Source organism: Crocodylus siamensis, chromosome 8 (genome assembly GCF_052110815.1).
Source record: "Crocodylus siamensis isolate JL-2025a chromosome 8, ASM5211081v1, whole genome shotgun sequence".
NCBI classification, from domain to species: domain Eukaryota; kingdom Metazoa; phylum Chordata; order Crocodylia; family Crocodylidae; genus Crocodylus; species Crocodylus siamensis.
In genome coordinates, this window is record NC_143402.1 from 53,302,015 (window position 1) to 53,319,833 (window position 17,819).

Genomic DNA, 17,819 nt, shown 5'->3' on the forward strand with positions numbered 1-17,819 from the left:
TCTAATCCTGTCCCATTCCTAATCCTAACGCCACCCCCTCGTCCCTCATGGGAGCCTCTCGGGCTACTGGTGAACAGGGGACATCACTGGTGAGTTGAATCTCTGTAATTGCTTCCTCTGGGGCAGTGGCTATTGGGTCAGGTGGCCTTGTTTTGGGCTGGGCCCCATGTCTTTGGCTTTGAGGTTGTTGGTTGCATGTTTCTGGCCTGGTTGATAATGGAGGATTTCCCCTTGACAGTGCTGACTGAGGAGGGACATTGGAAAGAGTAAAATAATCTCACTTTTGATCCCTAATCCCAATTTTTGCACCTGACCAAACCATAGCCCTTATTCCTACCCAAATGCTCACCCCCAACCACACTTTGAACCTCATATTAGCGTGACTTCCACCCTTACCCTGAACTGTAGACTTCGTCCCAACCTCAACACTAATCCCAATTTCAACCCTACCCCTAATCCAAGGAACCCATAACCCCTTAATCCTAACTCACAAAGTCACCTTTTAATCTACACTTGGAACCTCACCCTGCTACAACCCAGTTTCGGCCCTTTATCCCAACTCCACCCCTGACCCAACCCACATGTCACAGACCGGCTGGGCACTGTGAGTGTATCCATTCTATTGCAGGCCAAGTAGGCGCTGCAAAGGTATCGGCTACTGGGCTGTTTGGTTCAGTTTTGGATCAAGGATACAAAGTTGGGAGTGAAGCAAAGGCAAACTTACTATAGCTTACACAACAGTTAACAGAAAGATTAAATGCAAATAGCAGATAATGCAGTACTAAAGAGAGAATAGTAAATGGTAACAACAGAATTGGATCAATTCTGTTGCAGGCTAAGTAGGCACTGCAAGGGTATCAGCCACTGGCCTGTTAAAAACAACAGATAAACATGGGTTGGCTACTTATCGGCATTCACCTGGCATCAAGGTACTATCAAGTGATTCCAGTGAAGTCAGGAGTCCTCCATCAATGTTGTCGGAGGGATTACTGGGGAAGGTCCCTTGATCAGGATCCTATCCTCACTCACACTGGGAGTCCGGAGTCCAGGCTTGGAACAGCAATGACCGTTCTGTTCCCTCCTTTCTGCTGGTCACCTGTCGCACATGCTTTTTTTTTTTTTTATACCTAGTCTTATGCTAATCTGTTGGCTTTAGAGCCACTCACAATCTTGCCTGATAGCTGTTACCCTATGGGATTGAAAGGTGTTAAAAATTATCATACACGGTAACTACCTACACTTGGGTATATCCAATAAGCAAATTACAATGCAGCACCTTTAGGTTTGAAATTGACATTACTCTGCCTAAGCCCAACCCTTCTAGGTTTCTCTGAATATGCTTTCTTGGGACATGCTTTCCTGGAAGGTGTTGGGTGTGTCAGGCGGTTGGATCCAGCTTTTGTAGTCAAGGCTGAACCCTGAGCAAAAATCGTTAGGTCAGCTAATCTTGCAGCTACAGCTTTGACTTTGGGGCCCAGTCAGTTCCACAATTAATATGAACAGTTTTATCATTTTGGTCAAACTGATGACAGACAAATTACATTTGTGGGTTATGAATTTACAAGATTTATATTGGCTAATATTACCTGTTAGGCAAAATACCAAATGCCTCCAAGAAGCACATATTTATTGCTTATTAATCCCTCTGGTTCTGGCTATCACACCCCCATCCCCAATCCCTAAAGAGACATTTGGACCAGAGTCAACTAGAACACTTATTCCTAATCCCAATAGCTGTCCCTCAATTTGATCCTAATCTTAAAGCCTAAAACATTACCCTAACACAACTCAACCTCAAACCTAATCCCAATTTCAGCCCTACCCGTAATCCAAGGGAAGCCTAAACCCTAACCCATGTCCACAATTCCAGTTGCACCCTACTACAATCCAACTTTATCCCTGACCCTAGTCCTGACCTAACTCCAACCAACCCTAATCCTAATTTTGGATTTAAACCACCCCCAATTTAACCCTAAATACAACCCAATCCCAATCCACACTCCCATCCTAAAACAACCCAATCTGACCCCTAACTCCAGCTCAACCCCTAAAGTAATACCCCTAATCCTGAGTTTTGGACATGACCAGACCCAACCAAAGGCCTTAATCTCAATACCAACTCCAAATCCTAAAACTTAACCCTAACCCCCAAACATACAAGAAGTTTGCTCTTAACGCAACCCAGCATCAACTTTGACTCTAATCCTAACATCAACCCCACCCCTAATCCACGGGCACCATATGCCTTAATTCAAGCCCCTACCCCCAATCTAACCCTGAATTCAAGATGACCCCAGTCTACACTTGGTTCCTCACCCTAACATATGCCAACCTGGTCCCCATACCCGACCAACACTAATCCTAATTTTTGGACATAACTAAACCATGATTTCCCCCTTATCCTAAACTCTAACCCCAGTTCACACTCTGAACTTTACCTTAATCCAACCCAACCTCCACCCTAACTCCTAATTTTAACCCTAATCCCAACCTCAACCCTACCTCTAATCCAAGGAAACTAAAACCCCTAATTTCAAACACTACCCCCAACATGAACTTGAATCCAAGATGACCCCAATCCACACTTGGAGCATCATCCTAGCACAACTCATTCTTATTCCTGCCCCCAATTTGACCCCTATCCCCAACCAGCCTTAACCCAAACTTTGGACCTGACCCAACCAGAGCTGTTAATCATAATCCCCACCTCCTTAAAAAAACTTTAAACTATAAATCCAAACTACACCCCAATCCAATCTCTACCCTAACTAATTTTAACCCCAACCTCAACCCTAATGTCAACCTCACCCCTAATCCAAGGGAACCATAATCCCTAGTCCCAACGCCCACCCCCCAACCAACCTCTAAGATGAGCCTTGACCCCCATTCACACTCTGAAACTCAGCCTAACCCAACTCCCCCAGTGCTAACTGTGATATGTGCGCTGCACATAACACAGGCAGTCTGTGTGTGGTATGTGGCAGACTGGGCAGGGAGTATAGGACAGGGAGCAGAAAGCAGAACGTCTGGTGGAGCAGGACACACAGGGCAGGGAAAACAGAACAGAAGATGGACAGGGAGAAGAAAATGGAGCAGCATGGCAGGGAGCAGAAAGCAGAACATCCTATGGAAAAATGGATGGGGCACAGAGAAGATAATAGAACAGTGGGTCAGGCAAGCGGGCAGAAAGCAGAGTAACTGATAGGGCAAGGGAAAGAAGGGCAGTGGCACTAACCTCTGACCTGTACCCTAACCCAACCTTGACCTCCAACTCCACTTGACCCCCCCCCACCTGCTTCTCTTTGTCCTATGTCATAAGTTCCTGGGCAGAACATGGCAGCTGCCAGGTTGGAGGGGCTCAGATGTGATTGGGGTTGGGGGGCCCTGGTGAGGGGTGGCATGGACAGGAATTTGACACTGGGGAGGGGTCTGGGTAGGACTGGGAGGAAGCTGTGAGCACTGGGAAGGGAGTGTGGCAAGATGAGGGGCTTTGGTGAGCACATTATACACAGGGAAATACGATAGTGATCTTTCTCTCTTCCCTTTAAGGGCTCAAATACCAGGGTGAAAAGAGTCATTTCCTGGTGGAAATTTCCCTCTGGTTACTGGCTAGAGTAATTAGCTGTGGGGGTGGATTTCTGGAAGGGCAATTAGCATGAGGTTGTTAATGAGCAAGGGGAACAAGGGGTGTCTGGGAGCTCCTATAGGGCCGTTGTCTCCATCACCTGACCCCTGGTCCTAGGGGAACCTGAATAGAAGCTATAAACCCCCACTCTGCAAGTTGGGGATGAACAGACAGTTGGACATCTGCCAGACACTGCTCAGGTAGGGGAGTGGGGCCTGGCAGCCTAGGTTCTTGTTCTGCTCTGTATGAGTGGGGTCTGATAAATTAGAATGGGGAGTCTGGATGCCTGGGTTCTCTGCCAGTCCTGCAGGAGGATCAAATAGGTTAGAAGAGAAGCACTGGGAGCCTGGATGACTGGGTTCTTTCCCAGCTTGCAGGAGGGGAGTGGGGTGTTGTGAGTTAAAAGAAGGGGAGAACTGGGAGTCTGCTTTGTTCTTTCCCCAGTTCAAGGGGTTGAAGCAGGAAGGGGCTGGGAGTCAGGCTGCCTGGGTTCACTGGGAAGGGAGTGAAGGCTAGTGGGTTAGAGCAAAAGGGGAGGGTGAGCCCAGATGCCTGGGTTCTCAATGGGGACCTCCCCCCACATTACTTGTCCATAAATGCTCCTGCCCCATCTGCCCTCTATTCTCCATAGGGGCACTGGGAGCTGTACAAACTCCCCAGGTTGGGATCGGGGTGCTGGTTGCCACCTGAGCCTCCCAGGCCATGTTATATGTTCCCCAGCTGCCTTATCCCAGAGCTGGCTGCTTTTCTCTGCCCCACAGTTTTGGCTAGGCTTGGGTACCAAAGGTTATAGGGAAATGGGTAGAGAGAAAGCTCCCAGTGCTACTCTCGCCAGGGTGGCTTCTGTAAGTCTGGGTTCTCTCTCTCTCCAGCAGGGAGGAGAGTGGGGCTTGCAGGGTCAGAACACAGCAGCTGGGAGCCCATACACCTGGGTTCTTTCCAGCTCTGGGAAGGGCAGTAGAAGCTGGTGAATTAGAACTAGAAACCTGGATGCCTAGGTTTCAGCAGGGAAGCACTCCTGTTTCTATGCTTCCCTAGCCCCATCCCCTCAGTTTCATAGTTGGTAGGGTCAGAAGGGACCCGAGCAGATCATCAAGTCCGGCACCCTGCCGTGGGCAGGAAAGAATGCTGGGGTCCAACGACCCTGGCTAGATGTCCACCTAGCCTCCTTTTGAAGACCCCCAGGGTAGGAGCCAGCACCACTTCTCTTGGAAGTTGGTTTCAGATCCTAGCCACCCTGACTGTGAAGCAGTGCTTCCTGATGTCTAGCCTGAACCTACTCTCAATCACTTGTGGCCATTATTCCTAGTTACTCCTGGTAGTGCTTGGAGGAACAGGGACTCTCCCATTCCCCACTGGTCCCCCCAGTAAGTTTATAGATGGCCACCAGATCCTCTCTCAGGCTTCTCTTGTGGAGGCTGAACAGGTTCAGGTCCCGTAGCCTCTCTTCATAGGGCCTGCCCTGCTGTCCCCTGACCATGTGAGTGGCCCTCTTTTGGACCCTCTCAGTGTTGTCCACATCCCTCCTGAAGTGCGGCACCCAGAACTGGACACGGTACTCCAGCTCCTTACTAATGTCACATAGAGGGGGAGGATCACCTTTCTGGACCTCCTCGTGATGCATCTATGGATGCATGACAAGATGCGGTTGGCCTTACTGACTATGTCCTCACGCTGCCGGCCCATGTTCATCTTGGAATCAATAATGACTCCAAGATCCTTTTCTGCCTCTGTGCTGACGAGAGGGGAGTTCCCCAACCTGTAGGTATGCTGCTGGTTCTTCCTCCCTAGGTGCGGTACCTGGCACTTGTCAGTATTGAATCTCATCCTATTCTCATCTGCCTACCCCTGTAACCTGTCCAGATCTAGTTGTAGCCTGTTGCTTCTTTGTATTGTGCCCACCTCTGCCCGTGTCTTAGTGTCATCTGCAGCCTGCCAGGGACTCAGGCATCTGGGCACACAACCCCCACCCCTGTCAAAGTCACTGATGAAGATGTTGAACAGTGTGGGCCCAAGGGCTGAGCCCTGGTGGACTCCACTGCCCTCATCTCTCCAGGTTGAAAATGACCTGTCCACCACCACTCTCTGGGTGCGGCCCTCTAGCCAATTTGTGACCCATCTGACTGTGTAGGCATCAGTGCCAGTCGCCTAATTTTTTAACGAGAATGGGTAAAGAGACAGTGTTGAAGGCCTTCCTAAAGTCGAGAAAGACTAGGTCTACCACAACACCTGTGTCTAAGGATTTTCTGACTTGGTCGTAAAAGGCAACCAGGTTGGTCTGACAGGACCTGCCTCTAATGAACCCATGTTGGTTGCCCCTAAGCATAATCTCCCTTGCTGGTCCCTCACAGATGTGCTCCTGGATAACTTTCTCAAAGAGCTTCCCCAGGACTGAGGTAAGACTAATGGGCCTATAGTTTCCTGGGTCCTCCTTCCTCCCTTCTTTGAAAAGGGGAACCACATTGGCTCTTTTCCAGTCCTCTGGCACCTGCCCAGAGCACCACGAGTGCTCGTAAAGCCATGCCAGGGGTCCCGCAATGACCCGTCAATTCCCTCAGCACCCTGGGGTGGAGATCATCTGGACCTGCTGATTTAAACACATCCAGCCCCACCAGAAGTTCCCTAACTAAGTCCTCCATGACCATAGGCCTGGTGGTGCCTCTTTTGAGTTCATCTAGAATCCCAGTGGGGAAGATGTCCTGGTCCCTGCTCAGAAAATGGAAGCAAAGAATTTGTTAAAGAGGTCAGCTTTATCATTTGATGCAACCACCAGATTTCCAAGCATGTCCTGCAGGGGCCCCAGGTTACCTGGAACCTTCTTTTTACTCCCTAGGTATTTAGAAAAGGACTTGTTATTTTTGATCCTGGTCGCTAGTCCTAGTTCTGTTTCCACCTTAAGCCTTCCTAACAGCTCCCCTACGGTCTAGAGCAACGGATCCTTGAGAGTTCTTGGCACTCTGGTGAAGTGCCCAATGATTGGAAGAGGGTCAATGTGGTGCCTATATTCAAGCAAGGGAAGAAAGTAGATGTGGCAAACTACAGGCCCATCAGCCTTACCTCTATCCTGGGGAAGGTCTTGGAAAAGATTATCAAGGAGGCCATCCTTAACAGACTAGCTGAAGGCAATATCCTGAGGGATAGCCAGCATGGGTTTGTTGCAGGTAGGTCTTGCTTGACCAATCTCATTTCCTTTTATGACCAGGTGACTTTCACCTGGACAAAGGGGAAGAGATCGACATTGTATACCTCGACTTTAAAAAAGCCTTCAGTCTGGTATCCCAGCATCACCTCTTGGCTAAACTGGCTAACTGTGGCCTTGATGTCACCACAATCTGCTGGCTGGGGAACTGGCTCTGTGGTAGGATCCAGAGGGTGGTGGTTGACGGGAGTCAATCATCTTGGTACGCTGTGACCAGTGGGGTCCCACAAGGCTCTGTCCTAGGGCCTATACTGTTTAACATCTTCATCAATCATGTAGACACTGGTGTCAGAAGTGGACTGGCCAAGTTCGCTGATGACACCAAACTTTGGGGCAAAGCATCCACGCCAGAAGATAGGCGGGTGATCCAGGCTGACCTGGACAAGCTCAGCAAATGGGCGGACGAGAACCTGATGGTGTTTAACACTGAAAAATGCAAGGTTTTCCACCTTGGGAGGAAAAACCTGCAGCACCCTTATAGGCTCAGCAGTGCTATGTTGGATAGCACTACAGAAGAAAGAGACTTGGGTGTCATCATTGACCACAAGATGAACATGAGCCTCCAATGCGATGCTGCGGCTAGTAAAGCGACCAAAACACTGGCTTGCACCCATAGATGCTTCTCGAGCAAATCCCGGGACATCATTCTCCCCTTGTACTCGGCCTTGGTGAGGCCGCAGCTGGAGTACTGCGTCCAGTTTTGGGCTCCACAATTCAAAAAGGATGTGGAGAAACTTGAGAGAGTCCAGAGGAGAGCCACGCACATGATCAGAGGTCAGGAAAACAGACCTTATGATGACAGGCTGAGAGACATGGGACTCTTTAGCCTGGAAAAGTGTAGGCTCAGGGGTGATCTGATGGGCACCTATAAGTTTATTAGGGGTGACCACCAGGATCTGGGGGAACGTTTGTTCACCAGAGCGCCCCAAGGGATGACGAGGTCAAACGGTCACAAACTCCTGCAAGACCGTTTCAGGCTGGACATAAGGAAGAATTTCTTTACTGTCTGAGCCCCCAAGGTCTGGAACAGTCTGCCAGCGGAGGTGGTTCAAGCACCTACATTGAACACCTTCAAGAGTAAATTGGATGCTTATCTTGCTGGGATCCTATGACCCCAGCTGACTTCCTGCCCTTTGGGCAGGGGGCTGGACTCGATGATCTCCCGAGGTCCCTTCCAGCCCTAATGTCTATGAAATCTATGAAAATTTTCCTGCTATACTCGGCCTTGGTGAGGCCGCAGCTGGAGTACTGCATCCAGTTTTGGGCTCTGCGATTCAAAAAGGATGTGGAGAAGCTTGAGAGGGTGCAGAGGAGAGCCATGCGCATAATCAGAGGTCAGGAAAACAGACCTTATGATGACAGGCTGAGAGCCATGGGGCTATTCAGCCTGGAAAAGCGCAGGTTCAGGGGTGATCTGATAGCCACCTATAAGTTTATCAGGGGTGCTTATCAGGATCTGGGGTAATGACTGTTCACCAGAGCCCCCGCAAGGGGTAACAAGATCGAATGGTCACGAACTCCACTGTGACCGGTTCAGGTTGGACATAAGAAAGAACTTCACTGTCCGAGCCCCCAAGGTTTGGAACACACTGCCACCTGAGGCGGTTCAAGCACCCACTTTGAATGCTTTCAAAACACATTTGGATGCTTATCTTGCTGGGATCCTATGATCCCTGCTGATTTCCTGCCCCTGGGGCAGGGGGCTGGACTTGATGATCCTCTGGGGTCCCTTCCAGCCCAAATATCTATGAAATCTATGAAACCCTTTGGGCTCAGAGGATTGTCTCCTTAAGGAACGACCACTCGTCTTGGACTCCCAACTTCCCTACCCTTCATGACCTCAGTGCCTCCCTGACTAATCTCCTTAACTCATTGAAATTGGCCCTCCTGAAATCAAGGGCTGTTGCCTTGCTGCCAGCCTTTGACACCCTGCGCTAGATGGTCAATTCCAGTAGGTGATGATTGCTATCACCCAGGTGGTTGAGAATCCGCAGTCCCCTCACCAGGTCATCGCCTGTGGCCAGGACCAGGTCCAGCAAGGCATTTCCCCTGGTGGGACTGCACCTCCTGGGTTAGGTGGAGGTCCTGTATCTCAGCTCCAAAAAGGGGGAGAGACCTCAGGCATCCAGGTTCCCAGCCCCTCTCCTCTAACCCCCTCACAAGACCTTCTCCCAAAGAACCCAGGCTGCCAGACTCCCAGCCTGTCCTGCTTTTGCCACCAGCTGGAGCTGGAGCATCTTGCCCATTCCTCTGGGGTTATGAGCTTTGATGTGCCCTACTCTGGTGTGGAACCCTAGCAGTATGGCCCAAGCCAAAGGATTTTTTTTTCTCACAAGCTCCAATTTTTTAATTGACCATCAAACGTTTTTAGTGTTTTTTGCTTTTGCTTTTTACTGATAGATGTTTTATGTCATGTCAAGATACCTTTATTGCCGAGCTGGGGTGAGAAGGATAGGGTTCAACTTTAAGGGTTTAATAGCAACCATAGTGAAAAGGTTTGGGTGTCAGGAAAAAAAAAGTGTTGGAAATTCTGCTTGACTGCAGAGATGGTTGTATAGTGTGCTGTCCCCCTGCCCCCCCCCCACTGGGGATCTCCTACTCGCCCCCTCCACACCCTCCTATCCCCCACCATGCTGGCCCCCTCATCCCCACAAGGGGTCCCCTACTGCCCCACTCCACATCCTAATGTCTTCCACTGCAGCATGCTACCCAGCATCCAAATCTTTATTACCTGCCAGACCTACTCTCCCTCTCCCAGCACAGACGACTCCCTCCCCACCATGAAACCTACCTGGGACCCAGGACTGTTACAGGCAGCCTCAGATCTAGCAGCAGCATGTGGCTGAGAGGACATTTCCTGCAGGGTGCTTTGCCCCAGCTTGGACACCAGGGAGTGCTGCCATGGGCTTTCTGTCCATGCTTGATCCAGCTGCTTTATGCTTTTACTAATGACACAAGTTCTTTTTTTAACTGACTTCCCTAGAAGCCTTTTTATACTGACAGTTGGTAAATTTTACTGACTCAGTAAACTGGTTGCTAACCAGTCCCTCCCTAAACCTCCTTCTCTCTCCACAGCACCAGCCACGGCTGGTCCCAATGGCACTGACTTCATGCTGGTGGGCTTCCCACCTGGCCTGTCCCTGCACCTGGCACTGCTGGACCTGGCAATACCCATTGTCTTCTTTGGCTTGGCAGGGAACCTGGGCCTGGCTGCACTCATCTAGGCCAAACAGGCACTCTGTACCCTCATGTACTTCTTCCTTGGCCACCTGGCTTTGCTGGACTTGGGTTTAAGCCTGGCTGTGGCTCCCAAGATGCCCTGGGGGCCGTGATGGGGCCAGCTGGAGTGCCACCATCAGCCTGTGCTGTTCAGATGTTTTTCTTTGTGGCGGCAGCTGATGCTGAGTTCTGCCTCCTGGCTGGCATGGTCTATGACTGCTATGCTGCTGTGTGCCACCCACTGTGCCACATGGTGGCCATGGTGCCCCGGCTCCGCTGGGGCCTGGTGGTTGGCTCTTTTGCCGCCGGGGTGGCTAGTGGTGCCACACATTCTGGCTTCACCTTCCACCTCCCCTTTTGTCACTCCCAGGAGCTCCCCTTTTGTCACTGCCACCTGTCCTGGCCATTGCTTGTGCTGACACAGGCCTCAACCAGCGCCTGGTTCTGGTTGTGTATGGCATCATCCAGAGTGCCACCCTGGCAGCCATTTTGGCCTCCTATGGGGCCATTGTGGGGGTTGTGGGGCGGGCAGGTTCAGGGCTTGCAGCCTCTACCTGTGGCTCCCACCTCACAGCCATGGCTATGCTCTATGGGACCCTCATGTTCATGTAGCTGCGGCCTGAGGAGGCCAGTTCTGCCCTGACTGACAAGATGGCTTCTGTCTTCTACATCATTGTCATCCCTGCTCTCAATCCAGCCATCTGTAGTCTTCATAATGCTGAAGTCAAGGCTGCCCTGTGGCAGTGGGGAGAGGCTAGGGGCAGGGGTGGGGGCTGGGTTGAGGCAACATGAAGAGGGCAAGTTTTTACTTACTACTTACCCGCTCCTTACTTCCCACTCACGGTGTCTCTGCTCACCTCTTGGCCCCTATTCACTGCTTATTCTGCTTTATTTTCTTCCTACTCAGCTTTTACACACCTTTTACTCTTCCTTTACTCACTCCCTGCTCACTGTGCCTCTGGTCACCCCTTAGTCCTGTGCTTGCTGCTTACACAGCTTTTTTTTGCTCTCTATTCAGTCTTTACTCACACCTTATATCACTCACTCCCTGCTCGCTGAGCTTCTGCTCACCCCTCAAACCCTATTTGCTGTTTACTCAGTCTTTTTTACTCTCTACTCAGCCTTTACTCACACCTTCCCCCTACCCGACCCTTACTCATTTCTTAATTATTCTTTCTTCACTCCTTATCCACCACCACTCTGCTCCCAGCTCACCCTTGACTTGCCTCCCCATTCAATATCTCCTTTCTCCTCTCCATCTACTCACTGCTTACTCACTGTTTACTCCATACTCAGTCCTTATTCACCCTTCCCATATACTCCTCCATTACTTACTCCTCACTCCCACTTTTTTCCTTTTTCCCTTGCGCTGTTCCTACAAGTTGCTCTCCATTTACCCCTTGCCACTTACCCTTTACTCATCTTCTACCCTCTTCTCATTTGTCCTTTCCTTGTTCCCTCCTCCCTGTTTGTTTGCACCTCACCATTTTCCAACTCCAGTCTAGCCTTTCTTTACTCCTACTCACTCCTTCCTCATTCTCTACTCAACCTCACCCCTTACTCATGGCTTATTCCACCCCTTGCTCTAGGCTTCCATCCCAGCCATGACTTAATTATGACTGGACCCTTCTCACCTGTATTGACTCCCTATTCACCCTCTCCTCATCCCTCTTCATCGACTTGCTGCTTTCTCATCCTTTGGTTGTCTTCTCCTTGGTCACTATTTCCTCTTTCCTTACTCCCCACTGACATAATTCTCACCACTTACCTGCTACAGCCTAGCCTTATTCCCTCTCTCCTTGGCTTAATGCATTGACCTCCTCCCCTTAATTTGATAGTAAAATAGAGTTTTTTTAACCCTGTAGCTTCTGGGTGGCACAAACACCTGTTAAGAAGGGCTAGACTAGGTCAGACCAGTGGTCCATCTAGCCCAGTATCCTGTCCCTGACAGTGCCGGGGTGGATCCTATAGAAGGGAGGCATTGCACTGGATATATTTAGAGTGATCTATCCCCTATTAGTTGCCCTCTGTGGCATCCACCAGGTTTGAGGTGGGGAGGCCAGAAGAAACCTGTCCAACCTCCCTGTTGACCCTCAGATATATTCTGAGAACTAAAGAAGGTTGGAAGAACTAGTTCCATTACAATTCAATACTCCCAACCACAATACTGCATACATACAATAAAAATGCATTAATCATATAATTCAGCAATTGTAATGATAATATCTAATCGCATATACTTTTATGATGTAACATATCTATAACATATGATGTAATATATGTACACTAATGGTTCTTGACCTCTTCAGACTTGAGGCACCCATCAAAAATGGCAGAACTGTTTTCCACTTATTTTTTTGACTACAGAAACATAGTAGAGCAGGTTTTCTGTTTCAAAGAACTTAGGAAGATCACAGCAGGGCAGATAGTCTGGGTTTTGTTGTTGTTATATTTTTAACAGCGTGGATTCCTATTTGAAATCTCTGGGTTTATCTTGTGAATCATATCTGCACACTTAACAGTGCTGACATTGTGTAGCACCCTGAAAAGGATCTCAAGGCATCAGAGGATACTATGGCACCCTGACTGAGAATCATTAATATACACAATATAATGTGTGTGTATGTATATATAATACATTGTACATTTATATTCTATATGTTCTGTATACATTATATTACAGTAAAAGCTCTAATATCCAACATCCCCTGGGAATGGGGGATGTTGGATAACAAAATATGTAGGTTAATTGAGCAGCCCAGGCCACTGCTTCTTCTGCCACATTTAGGTCACCCTGCTGCCCCTCCCATGGCATCACTGCCCCTCATACGGGCACTGCGGGACAAGGAGATGGGAGCCACACAGCCCTGCACAGCTTGTTATACCCCTGAGCTGTGGGGGCTTGGCAGTGTAGGCTGCTTTGCCCCTGGGCCATGGGGGCTCAGAGAAACCAAAAGTGCCATGGTGGGCACTTCCAGTTTCACTTTATCTTACAAGCTGGCATGCTGGTTAATTGAGCATGCTGGCTTGTAAGATGCCGGTTAACAGAACTTTTACAGTAATTGAATATAATCATTGCATATAATGATAATGATGACTTTTAATAATTCATTTATTATTCACCAATAATAAATCCATCAAATAATAATTAATACATTATGATAGCAATCTAATATACACTATAATAAAAACAGAATACAATTAAACACACTATATGTATACCATATAATAAATTATATAAATATGTAAATAAATATGTAGACATAGAACTATATAATATAAATTATTAATGGTTTAATATAGCATAATTGAATACACTGTAATAGAGTCAATTATTATAGTTCAATTACTTTATCTGTAAATAAATTCATAAAATAATAAGCAGTTAGCTATAGCTATTAGCTATTAGGCCTGTGCAAAGTGGCTAGTATTTGCTTTGGATTCAGATTCGGCCAATTTGGGGGACAGTGATTAGATTCAGTTGAATCTGATTCAGAAATTCAGCAGGAGCCAAATCTGAATCTCTGAATCAACCAGGTCAGGCCCATCCCCCACCCCTCTCCCAGCCCCGTAATGGCCGCCCCGCCCTGAGGTAATCAGGGAAGTGGGTGACCTGGAGGAAGCACAAGTAGGAAGTGCCAACAGGGGAGGCATGCTTATTCTTTCTGAGAAAGTAGGGCAATCGGCTAGTTACCTCAGGTGTCTGTACACAAGTGAATAGAGCCTGGCAAACAAGCAGAAAGAACTGGAAGTTCTCGCACAGTCATGGAACTATGACATGGTTGGAATAATAGAGATTTGGTGGGATAGCTTGCATGACTGGGATAGCTTGCATGACTGGAGCACTGTCATGGATGGGTACAAACTATTCAGGAATGACAGGAAGGAGACAAGAGGAGAAGGAGTCACACTTTATGTAAAAATCTATATGATTGCTCAGAGCTCCAGTATGAAGCTGGAGATAGGCCTGTTGAAAGTCTCTGGGTTAGGATCAGAGGGGAGAGCAACGGGGTGATGCTGTGGTGGGGGTCTGCTATAGACCACCAGATCAGGAGGAAGTGGTGGATGAGACTTTCTTCAAACAGATAGGAGAAGTTTCCTGATCACAGGCCCTGGTTCTCATGGGGGACTTCAATCACCCTGACATCTTCTGGGAGGACAATAAAGCAGTGCACAGGTAATCCAGGAAGTTTTTGGAGAGTGGTGGGGACAACTTCCTGGTGCAAATGTTGGAGTAGCCAACTAGAGGCTGTGCTCTTCTTGACCTGCTGCTCACAAACAGGGAAGAATTGGTGGGGAATGTAGCAGTAGATGGCAACTTGGGCAGCTTTGACCTTGAGATAATTGAGTTCAGGATCCTGAGGAAAGAAAGGAAGGTGAGTAGTGGAGTAAGGACCCGGGACTTCAGAAAACCAGACTTCGACTCATTCTGGGAACTCATGGGGAGGATCCCCTGGGGGGCCAGTTTGAGGGGGAGAGGAGTCCAGGAGAGTTGGCTCTACTTTAAAGAAACTGAGGCTGCAGGAACAAACCATCTGGATGCGAAAGAAGACAAGCAAATATGGTGGAAAACCAGCTTGGCTTAGCAGGGACCTCTTTAGTAAGCTAGAACACAAAAAGTAAATTAATAAGTGGAAACTTGGACAAACAGCTAAGGAGGAGTATAATTATTTTGCTCAGGCATTCAGGGATGAAATCAGGAAGGCCAAAGTGCACCTGGAGTTGCAGTTCACAAGGGATGTGAAGCGTAACAGGAAGGGTTTCTACAAGTATGTCTGTGGCAGGGCACTGTTTGTGCCTGCCACTTTAAGGGCCTGAAGCCAGCAGCCGGCAGGTGCCTGATGAAGGCAGCCATTTTGGATCCAGGGCTGCCCACATAAACAGGGCATTTTGCTGCTGGAAGGCTATGTAATAACATTGCCTGGCTGCAAGGCTGCTGGTATCTTCTGGAGGTAAGGGCAGGAGCTGTAGGGGATGGGTAGGAGGCTCCTGGTCCTGGGCATGACCTAAAATTGCACCCTGCCATGAGTGGGTGGCCTGGTGGGGCTCTCAGTGGTGTGGGAGCCCCCAGGAAATGTCAGACCAGTTACCACCCCAGTGAAAGGTGGGTTGGGATGCCTTAACCCCAGCTCCCACCTTCAGGTGGGTTAGGTGACATTGGAGGTAGAGGGGGCCACGGCCACCTGAGCCCACCTGGTGAGGGAAGCCCTGAGACCCTGAGTAGAGGGGGTGGTGTGGAGCTCTGTGTATGGGGGGAGAAGAAATAGAAGGTTGAGGGCCCAGTACACATACAGACCCTGAGTGTTACCCTGAAAGGGGCCCGAGTGTGCTTAGACCCAGTCGGGTAATTGGCTGGCCACTACCCCAGTGAGGGTTGCAGGAGAGGCCCAACAGATGGTATGTCTGCCACCTGAGGAATGGATTAGCTAAGTCTATGGCCAAAGGATGCCCACTCCAAGAGGGACCAAGGTGGCATAAGTTGTTGATGCAAGGAAGAGACCCTGTGAGAGAGGGTAGAGTGAGTGAGGCCTGAGCAAGAGGTGGGCAGTATGAATGGGTGTATGACTGAGGCCTGACGGTGTGGCCTAAGCATGCTCTGGCTGTAGGCTGGGGGCACTGTAACATCTGGATGCCATCTGTGAGGCTTGGGCCATGGTATAGGGGAGGTATGGAGCTGCAGACACCCCCAAATATGGGCATGCAGTAATGGGCAGCCTCCCACCTTTATTTAACAGCATATTTACCAACAAGGCATAGTGGATGAGACAGGTGGGTGGCATGCCCAGAGGCAGGTGGGGAGCTAGCTGCGGCTAGCCGGGATACCTGCTTTGCCACAATGTCAATAACAAGAAGAAGATCAAGGAAAACGTAGGTCCATCACAACGGACTGTCTGGTTGTCCTCCATCCTTTATTGATATAAAAACATATTTTTCTTGAAGAGAAAAATAGAGGACATAAAGGCGTTGGGTTCTGTATCAATAGAGTAGCAGAAAACCAGAATGTCCTCAATGATGGCCACCCTAGCCAGCACTAAGATCAGTCTAGCTCCATTCTCTTCAGAACCTCCCTTCAGATAGTTGAAGGCTGCTATTAAATCCCCTCTCAATCTTCTCTTTCCCAGACAAAATAAAACCAGTTCCCTCAACCTGTCCTCATCAGTAGAGACTGAATTTGCAATATCATGACTTTTTCAGATTCCATGAAATCTGGCAGTGCCCGCTCAATCTGTGAAATCTGCATTAAAAAAAACTTACCAAGAACGGCATCAGGATGAGGACCGGCCCATGGACTTGTACACATCCAGTTTTTCTAAACAGTCCGTAACCTGTTATTTTGCTGCTCATCTTCTCTGCAAACTGGGTTGCCAGTCTGGGTGCTGGCCTTGCCTGTGAAGACTGAGGTGAAAAAGGCATTGAGCACTTCAGCCTTTTCTGCATTTTCTGTTGCTAGGTTGCCTCTCCCATTCCAGAGGGAGGGGGAACCCACTCCTCCTCCTCTGTTCTGGTCCCCTTTTGTTAAACTTCCTGTCACTGCCCTGGAGGGCATTCCTAAGGCAGTGGTCACTCCTCAAGGTGAGGGCTGATGTTTTTCAAATTGACTGATCAGCCCCAGGGGTGCTCAGAAAGTACCTGATTTTGGTTGGGTCCAGGTGATGAGATCAGAAAGGTTATTTAAAGGGTCTCTCCAACTTGGGAAGGAGAGCCATCTTCTGGTCACTGAATTGAGCTATGGGCCTCCAGAATTCTCTGGATGTGAATGTGAGTAACTTACCTTAACTCTACTTAGTGTGGAATCAAACGAAATGGATGCTTTAACTTTGGTCAAGCTAAACTGCAAGTTGTAAGATGACCGTGACAGTTAAGTGGGAAATTGCTGGCTCTGTATGTTAGAGCAAAGACAGAAGGAAATGTTTGTTCTTTGTATTCCCAAGTGTTCTGTTTCACCCATATCCACAGCCTTGAGATAGCAGAGAAGTATGTGTCTGTTGCTTCTGAGAGAACAGAAAGTATGTGTTTGATATCCTTAACTGCTTGCTCAGGAAAACTGACTATGCAATCATGTCCTGTGTAAAGGCTGTTTGAAAGTATGTAAGATGGATGATTCGGCTTGAAGGGAAGGATCTCCTTGGAGTGCTTGGTGAATCCACATTGCTCTAAGTTCTCTCCTACAGCTGTAGCTCTGAATAAAAGCTTCTACTGACCTGACCCTAAAGTCTATATGTGTGGTTTTTTTTGGTTTTTTGTTTTTCCACGACAGTTCTTGGTGCCGTGACTTGGATCCAGAACACATGTTGAGGAAGGAGGACCACGGACCATTCCCCACCGAACCCTGGGTGCCAAACTTAAGAGACCTGATTCAAAATCTCTATTGGGTTTTGGAGGAGGAGTGGCCGTAGGCTCCCAACTTGACTGCGGTAACTGGATCTGAACCTTGTCAAAACAGGTCGGTTTAGAACCTTAGTGCTGGCTAAGAACTTTTTGTCTGATAATTCTGTCTAGTAAAGTCCGTTCTGTTCAGGGAGAATCTGTCTGTAATCACCTCCATCCAGCAGCACATTGGGCTCATAGTCAGTTAACCGACGCAATTTGGGGGGAGGGGTCTGGCCTACTGAATGTTCCCCATGTGTGAATGAATTGAATCTGTAAGGGATTAAGGGTCTTGTGAAGGCTCATCCCAGGTACACCCATCGGCCATACAGGCTGCCCTCCGTGAAGGAGTCCGACTCTAGCAGTTGAAGACTCGGGTGGTGTGATTTTACAGATTTATAAGACTGG

General features: G+C 48.7%; 1 pseudogene; it reads left to right on the forward strand.

Moving 5' to 3' along the window:
- Positions 1 to 7,810: 7,810 nt before the first annotated feature.
- On the forward strand, positions 7,811 to 17,240 carry LOC149858572 (olfactory receptor 5C1-like; annotated as a pseudogene).
- Positions 17,241 to 17,819: the final 579 nt, after the last annotated feature.